Source organism: Sardina pilchardus, chromosome 21 (assembly GCF_963854185.1).
Source record: "Sardina pilchardus chromosome 21, fSarPil1.1, whole genome shotgun sequence".
Lineage (NCBI taxonomy): Eukaryota > Metazoa > Chordata > Actinopteri > Clupeiformes > Clupeidae > Sardina > Sardina pilchardus.
This window is the reverse complement of record NC_085014.1, coordinates 739,942-749,286: the sequence shown is the minus strand read 5'-3', so window position 1 is coordinate 749,286 and position 9,345 is coordinate 739,942.

Below are 9,345 nucleotides of genomic sequence, written 5' to 3'. Positions count from 1 at the left end.
AACAGAGCCATGTGTCCTGGAAGCCTAAATCAGCAGCAAGCAATTTTTAAATTATGACACCTGTCTTATGTTTGTGTATATGTGCGTGCGTGCGTGCGTGCGTGCGTGCGTGCATGTGTAGAGAAGAAGTAGAGGGTGCTGGTTAAGGACATGGGAGAGGACCTGGATTGTGTGTGACCACCAGACAGCCAGGGTAAGAGTGTGTGTGTATGTTTGTGTGCGTGTGCGTGTGGTGTGTGTGTGTGTGTGAGAGAGATCTGTAATGTGTGAACAAGGCTGCAGTTGTGATTGAGCCTAAAGAGATGAACTACCGTTCGCTTTGATCCCTCTTTCTGGGCAGTGACAGTAACTAACATCTGATTTTGGGTAACAAAGTTTTATCTGGAAACCCGAATCAGCAGCAAGCTATTTCAAAATCATGTCAACTGTATTGTGTTTGTGTCATTCTGTGTATGTGTGTGTGTGTGTGTTGTTTTCTGGAGAAGAAAAGGTTTCAGCTTGAGTCGATGGGAGAGTGTGTTGTGGAGGAACATCTGGATGCCACAAAAGGTGTGTGAGTGTACGTAGTGATAATCTTGTTGTACCAGCCAGTTGTGGTTATGCCTAGACACACACACACACACACACACACACACACACACACACACACCCACAGTAGGGCTGGGTTCAAAAAATCGATTCAATATCGATTCTCGTTCAAAAAATACGATATCGATTCGAAATTTGCACTAATGTCTAGGCACTACTTTGCGCGACCGCGCAAGGAGACCTATAAAAACGTGAGAGCGGCGAAATCGAAACCTAAGGCAGAGCCAACCAGGCAGGGCGTTAAAATCAAGTCTATTATGTGTTAAAGGAACACTTCACCGTTTTTTCATATTAAACTATGTTATTCCCTTAAGTAAGACGAGTTGATGCATACCTCTCACGTTTCAATGCGTGCACTCACTGGCTCTGGCACGCGGCGCTACTTTGATAGCACTTGGCTAGCCCAGTTCATTCATTAGGATCCAAAACCCGTGGTGTACTGGTTAGCGCATCGGGCTTGTAACCGGAGGGTTGCCGGTTCGATCCCCAACCAGTCCACCACGGCTGAAGTGCCCTTGAGCAAGGCACCTAACCCCTCACTGCTCCCCGAGCGCCGCTGGTTGGGCAGGCAGCTCACTGCTCTGGGTTGTGTGATTCACCTCACTGTGTGTTCACTGTGTGCTGTGTGTTCACTAATTCGGTTAAATTGGGTTAAATGCAGAGAACTGAATTTCCCTCACGGGATCAAAAAAGTATATATTCTATTCTATTCTATTCTAAAACACAGTTAGAAGCGACCAAACAAGCAACGCCACTTCAAACCAACTAGTTTCTTCTTACAGTGCATGCCATTGTTAGCCACATAAATTTGTTACTTTGTATTAAACACTCGGATTCTATTTATGTGGTACAGTGGGAGTTGGTTGACATTGGCCACTTTTACGTGAGATTCTCATGAGAATCACACGTGAATCACGTGTATTTTATTTATTTTTCCCAAGTGAAGCTGCAATGACCCAAACAACCACCAGGTGGCACTTGTGAGCAGGGTTAGGAATGTCGACATTTACCACTAACCAAACAAACCAAAAGTGAATTAAATCCCGAAGCAAGCTGAACATATTTTCTGCTTTTAATAGCCTAGCAGTCTCACGATAAAACGTGTTATTGTTTATGAAGGTGTCTTCTGTTAGCCCATTTTATGAAGATGCATCTGGCAGTTTCGTTTAGGTTTGTTTTGCTGTCACTAATGGTTTCATGAGGTCACGAGGCCAGTTTCCACTAAATTCCACATATGTCCAAAGCACAACTTGTATGAATTGACCCAAAAACGAGAACACATTTTATTTCAAATGTGTGGATAGGCAGATACGCTTGTTTTTATGCTGGCAAAAAAACAAAATGGTTCACGAATGTTATTCTTGATTATAAATGCGGGAAACAATTAAAAATAAAATGTCCCATTTTCCGACGCACCACAAACCTCTTGCCTATGTATACATTAGCCCCTAGTTTTCTGTTGGCATTTCCGAAAGCTCCGAAATATACTATATGGGCTGGGCCACTTAGAGGTTGCTTCCTGGCTGCCTATTGAATGAGTAGAACTGGGATACAGTATCAATCACACCGCAGCAATGCTACAGCGGACTGTACCGCCACCTTGTGGCGGTAAGTTGTAATGCAGCTGTAATACATTTCACGCAGAGCGTGAATCAGGCAACGCGTGAGGGAAATGGCCATTCTCAAGTAACGCTTACTGTATATCTGCAATAAAATTTGCTCTGGAAAGCAATTTCCATCTTAAATGATAAAATAAATGTTTGGTCAGAGGACTTTGTGAATATAACCATTCACAAAGGGAGAGTCAACAAATACTGTATTATGACCCCATAAGAATAAAGAAAATATCACAACATGAACATAAGAAAATGGTCTATAGTACCTTTTCCTGCTCCAGGATCGTCTCCTCATCCGAGCTGGTGTCAGGGGTTGGAGGCCTGTCCTCTGCCAAGCCTCTCCAATCTTTCTTTCTTGGGGACTTGGGGTTGGGATTCCCCTTCGGTCTAACTTTCAACGGGGTCAGCTCCAGCTTCACCCTCTTAACCTTTACGGGAGTCTGCGGGAAGAGTAAAAAACAAAGAGTTAGTCAACGTGACAGGCTGAGCAGCCAGAGACACTGAGGGGGAGATGTGTTGGTGCTGGGCTTACCTTTTCCTCAGAACTGGTGTCGGGGGTAGGAGGCCTGTGCTCTGCCAAGGCCCTCTCCAGTCTCTCTTTCCTCCTCTGGACCTTAAGGAGGCGTTCACAGATTTCTTCCATTTCTTCTTCCAGCTCTGAGCCTTCTGACTCCTGATATGGAACGGGCTCCTGCTCGCCCTCGCTGGTGCTGCTGCCTTCATCGGCCTTCAAAAGCCGCCGCCTTTTGGCCCTCGGGGTCCCTGCTCTTGCACTTGCACTTTCCCTTCGGGGACTCGGGGCCTTTGGGGGCCTGTGGGGCCATGGCTCTGCCCCCACCAAATGGGATATATTCTGCACTCAGTTGGACTTAGTCTATGGCATGGAATTTAGGGTTATATTCCGCACTTTAGAAAGGTATTTTGGGATATATTCTGCACTTTGGAAAGGAACTTTGGGATATATTCTGCACTTTGGAAAGGAACTTTGGGATATATTCTGCACTAAGTTGGACTTAGTCTCTGGAGGGCTCCTGCCCTCCAGCACTCCAGCCAGGCAGGGAGACACTCCCAACGTTTGCCTTCCCTCAGTAGGGTAGAACTTGGTATTTTGGTATATATTTTGCACTTTGTGGAACTTATTCTCTGTACTCTCCCCTCCAACCCCTCCAACCCCTTCCCTCCAACCCTCAGAACCCAGACATTAAGAGGCAAAGACAGTGAAATACTATTGACCTTTTATTTGTCTTAAATAGAAACATATATTAAACACACAGGAAGAGCAGACATACTTAAGTGCTGGTGAAGTGACAGTGAGGATGGTGTGGGGGCTGAACTGGGGAATGTACAGGGGGATGAACAGGGGGCAGAACTGGGGTATGTACAGGGGGCAGAACTGGGGTATGTACAGGGGGCAGAACTGGGGAATGAACTGGGGTATGTACAGGGGGCAGAACTGGGGAATGAACTGGGGTATGTACAGGGGGCAGAACTGGGGAATGAACAGGGGAATGAACAGTGTAGGAGCCATTTACAACATTTATGTTTTAAGTTGATTTAATGACCCCTGCTGACGAACCACGACCTTATGATCTTGAAGGCCTCAGCACCTAAAGGGTTAATTTGCTCACCTGTACCAATTAGTGGCAAAAAAGGTAGACAAAGAGTGTTTGCTTGGATCAGTTGGAATGGTCATTGGAATCGCATGGAAGCAGCAGGCTTATGGTTTTCAATCTAGTGAATCTAGTGAACCTAGTCAAGTCTAGTTGTTGATCTAGTCCGTTTACCTATCGTTTATTTTCCGTTTATTTATGAGTTTAAGTAACATTTATTTTGTGACGTTGGAATAAAAACAAACACTTTAAGGCTGGCTTACATTGCACGATTTTGGCCTGTTTTAACAGTCGGCGACTAAATTTCCAAAATCGGGCGGAAATCTTGAGAGTTGTGCTAGAATCGCAGCGCGCTCCCGTCATCTAAATCGTTTAGTGTAAGGTGCCAATCTTAGCGGTTTTAAGTCCGTCGGAGGCAGTCTTTCTCTAGTTTTGCCGTTACGACAATATCAAACATGTTTGATATTATCGGAAGTCTTTTCAGTCGTGGCTCATGCAAATAGTGACGTGAACATTAAAAACCAATAGTAACCTCTCGCGAACACGAAAACAGGAAGGGGCAAAATAGGCGACAGCTGTAGCCTATATGATTATTTGTTATTTCATGTCTTATCTTTATTAGTCGGCTATTCTACAAGACAGAACAACTCTATATCTGTTAGTGATGTCACACATCAAACAATGCTGCAGAAACGCGAAAAAAATACTTTGATATGAGTAGGCTATCATGTGATTTCCTGTTAATGATGACGTGTAGCCTATTGCACGATGGAAATAATTTGAAGGAATCTAGCAGCAGTCTTGTAAATAGTGACCCACAGTCTTTGCAAAATCCTAATCTGAGACTGGCCTGTGACTAGACTGTGACTAAAAACTCAATGAATTGTCTTTAGATGTGAGAGGGTCTGAGACTGTAGTCTTTAAAAAATCTTTTCCAAATCTTTGCAAAGTCTGTCAATGTAAGGTAGGCTTTATTGAAACCCCTGAGGCGTCCGAAGTGACTTAATGGAAGGCACTACATCTTTGAAAACCATCTGCATTCGTTGAAAACCTCCTGCATTCGTTGAATACCGTCTGCAATCGTTAGAAACCATCTGCAATTGGAAAGTTAAGTTATAACCCGCTGCATTGGAATATATGGACAATTTGGAAGTTTGATTGACGGATTAACTCTTGGGATTTACTTGGAAGATTGCATGCTTTAAAGTTTGGATTATACGCGTTTCCTGCTGGAACTATTTGAGGATTTAACCTTTATCTAGGCTACTTGGACGTTTGTGAGTATAAACGCTGGACAGCAGTGGGCCGCCGCGCTCATGCAAACAATTTGAAAGTGCCGCCGCGCTTACACTTTAAACTGAGTGGGCCTTTGTTCGTTTTCTCATTGACTGGTTGACTTGATTAATTAATGAACTTTTGTGTGTTGAACTTTAAAGTTAATCATTGAATATGTCTGACGAACAGCCTGAAGAGCAGGATTTGTCAGATGAGAAAGAACTGTTTAAGTTAGTTGCCACTCGTAGGGGGAAACTTGGCGTTTTAACACGCAAACGAAATGAAATCAATAGTCTTATTGAATCTGGGCAGGACAAAGAAACTGTTAGGAAACACATTCATTCATTTGATGGGTTTTTCGCTGAGTTTATTAGTTTACAAGCAACTGTACAGCAATTAACGAAAGACTCATACGAAAAGGAGGCCGATAACTTAGACTGGTACCAACCCAAATTCTACCTCTTTAAAAGCTTTATAGAAGGTGTAACGAAATGGCTTGATACTAATCAAGATGACGAGAAAGAAGAAGAAGAGGAGGAGCAGGACGATAGTGGTACTACTGTTAAGCCTCAGGACAGCGCATCTCAAACAGCGCCCAGTGTCACGCGTAGCACGCATAGTAAAGCAACAAGCGCTCGCAGTTGTGCGTCGCAAAATTCTCTCGCTCAACTAAAGGCCGAAGCGGAATGTGCAGCTGTTCGAGCAAAGGCGCAGGCTTTGGATAGCAAAATTGACTTGGATATCGAAGAGGCAAAGATCATTGCGAAATTAAAAGCACAAAGAGAAAAAATGTTTCTCGATTCCGAACTTGCTGCTGCAGAGGCAAAAGTTAGAGTATTTAGAGAAGCTGAAGAACAAGGTTCATTGTCGGGCGTATACAAATTCGGTACACCAACGGAGTATAACATCCCTGCAACAGTACAAAGACCCGTGAGAACACAAATTGGATCAGCTCCTCGAACTGACTCTAGGCAAACTGCAAGTGCGCAACGAAACGCAAATGTGAGCGTCTCAGTGCCAATGCAGATGCGCTCAAACGCCAATGACACAAACGTCAGTGATGTTTTAAAAAGACAAACTCAAATCACTGAAATGTTAGTGAAACAGCAAACACTCTCTCTTTTGCCAGACATAGAAGTTCCTGTATTTGATGGTGATGCTCTTCAATATAGGACGTTCATCAAAGCATTTGAGCATTGTGTTGAGAGTAAAACTGCAAGTATGGCTGACCGGCTGTACTACTTACAACAGTACACAAAGGGCCAGCCTAGAAGCCTTGTTAGTAGCTTTATGCACATGGATCCCTCTGTCGCCTATAAGGAAGCTAAAAAACAGCTAGAATACAATTTTGGAAACAGCTATAATATAGCATCTGCTTATATGGATAAAGCCTTGAACTGGCCAACCATCAAACCAGAAGATGGCAATGGGCTTCGATCGTATGATCTCTTTTTACAAAGCTGCTACCACACAATGCATAACGTCGATGGTTTAAAAGAGCTTGATAGTTCCACCAACTTAAGACTCCTTTGTCTGAACTTCCATTTAGGCTGCGAGACCGATGGAGAGCAAATGTGTGTAAAATGCAAGATCATAACCAGCACAAAGCAACATTCAAGAACTTACTTGACTTTATTGAAGGCCAGTCCAGAGCAATGCTTGATCCCATATTTGGTGACATACATAATTCAACAGAAAGTAGCAAAGTAGCATCAAGACCTAAATCACAGAAACCATTCACCAAACCAAGTGGGAGAACCAGCTTTGCCACTACAGTCGCTCAGCCACCTGAAATAAAAAAGAATGAGTCACAATATGGACATAAACAGAATACAGAAAAGCCTTGCCTATTCTGCGAAAGAAATCACGCATTTGAACAGTGTGAAAAGTTTAAGTCCAAACCAAATAGTGAGAAAATCGAGTTTCTGAAATCAAATGGGATGTGCTTCGGTTGTCTATCCAAGGGACACGTCAGCAAAACCTGCAGAAACAGAATGAAATGTGAAACATGTTCGTTGTCTCACCCAACCATTCTTCACATTCACCCTGGAAAAGGAAAAGACGGAATTAATGATGACCGTGTCATAACTGGAAACAAACCACTGAACAACGCTATGGTATCTGTAAAAGTTGATGATCTAATTGGGGTCAGTCAATCAAAACAATGCACTCTTGCTATAGTGCCAGTGAAAGTAAAAGTCTCGAATTCAGACAAAGTCATAAACACTCATGCATTTCTGGATCCCGGTAGCTCAGCTACATTCTGCACGGACTCACTGAAAAGGAAGTTAAACATCTCCCGGCAAAAACACCACAATACTCTTGTGCACTATGGGACAGGAAAAAAATGTCCACAGCAGTATAGTCTCTGGTCTTGAAGTCAGCAACATGGAAGGTCTGTTGTACCATAAGCTCCCTGAGACCTACACTCAAACAAAATTGCCTGTTTCAAAACAACACATACCAACACAAGAATCGATAAACAAATGGCAATACTTACGTGAGGTGAAGATTCCGCCACTGGATGCTGACATAGAGTTGTTAATTGGCACAAATGCTGCAAATCTAATGGAACCTTGGAAAGTGATCAACAGTAGAGGTAATGGGCCATATGCTGTTAGAACACCATTAGGATGGGTCATCAATGGGCTCATGCAAGAAACAACATGTCAAATGCAAGGAAGTCACTCATGTACTGTATTTAATCGCATATCTGTAGCAGATTTGAATGACTTGTTGATCAAACAGTATCATCAGGATTTTCCAGAACTGGCAGCTGAGGAGAAATCAGAAATGTCAGTCGAAGACAAGCAATTCATGTCTATGATGGAAAGTTCAAAGGAACATCGAAACGGTCATTATTACTTACCGTTACCTTTTAAAGAAGATGAAGTAATGATGCCAAACAATTTTCAACAGGCACAGCAACGTGTTATGTCTCTGAAAAGAAAATTAGAAAAGAATGAACAATATCGTGCTGAATATACTGCATTTTTAGATGGAATGCTTGAAAAGGGCCATGCTGAAGTGGTGCCATCTGACGAACTGGAAACACAATGTGGAAAGGTGTGGTACATTCCACATCATGGAGTGCACCATCCAAAGAAGGGCTCCCTGAGAGTTGTATTCGATTGCTCTGCATCCTTTCAGGGAACATCTTTGAACAGCAGACTGATACAGGGTCCAAATCTCACCAGCAACCTGGTAGGTGTCCTACTGCGCTTCCGCCAGGAGCCAATTGCCCTTATGGCAGACATGGAAGGCATGTTTCATCAGGTGAGAGTTATGGAGAAGCATGTGGACTTTTTACGCTTTCTATGGTGGCCAAATGGTGACACAGGTCAACCATTGAAAGAACACAGAATGGTCGTGCACTTATTTGGGGCTACATCTTCGCCAAGTTGTGCAAGTTTCGCCCTCAGACGAACCGCTGAAGATTTTAAAGATCTCTTTTTGTCTGAAACAGTGCAAACAATTAAGCAAAACTTTTACGTGGATGATTGCTTGAAATCGGTGGCCACTGAAGCTGATGCTGTGACTTTGTGCAAAGAGCTTGAAAGAGCTTGCTCAATGGGAGGCTTTCGTTTACACAAATGGATAAGTAACAGCAGAACAGTCTTAATGTCCATCCCACAAGCAGCCAGAGCAAAGGAGGTCAAAGACCTTGACTTGGAATCCAGCGATCTTCCTACAGAAAGAACTCTTGGCATACAGTGGCACATAGAGAGAGACAAACTCACTTTCGCAGTGAGCCTGAAACATCAGCCATGCACTCGAAGAGGAATACTGTCCATCATTTCCTCAGTATATGATCCGCTTGGCTTCATCTCTCCATTCGTCCTTACTGCAAAGAACATTCTGCAAGATCTTTGCAGGCAGAACTATGCCTGGGACAGAGACCTACCAGACCACTACACACAGCTGTGGCAAGAATGGATGGCAGGTCTAAGTTGCATTGGAGAGCTCAGTGTCAACAGATGTCTGAAACCCGCAGACTCGCAGGTGCGATAACATCTGCACAACTGCACCACTTTAGTGATGCGTCTGAAAGTGGATATGGCTGTGTCACGTACATTCGTCTCACAAATTCAGATCTAGAAGTGCACACCTCATTTGTGATGGGCAAATCTCGTGTTACCCCACTGAAACAAACTACAATGCCAAGAATGGAGCTCACTGCAGCAGTGCTTGCAGTGAGAATGGATAGAATGATCAAAGCAGAATTACAACTTGCTCTTGAGAACTCAATCTTCTGG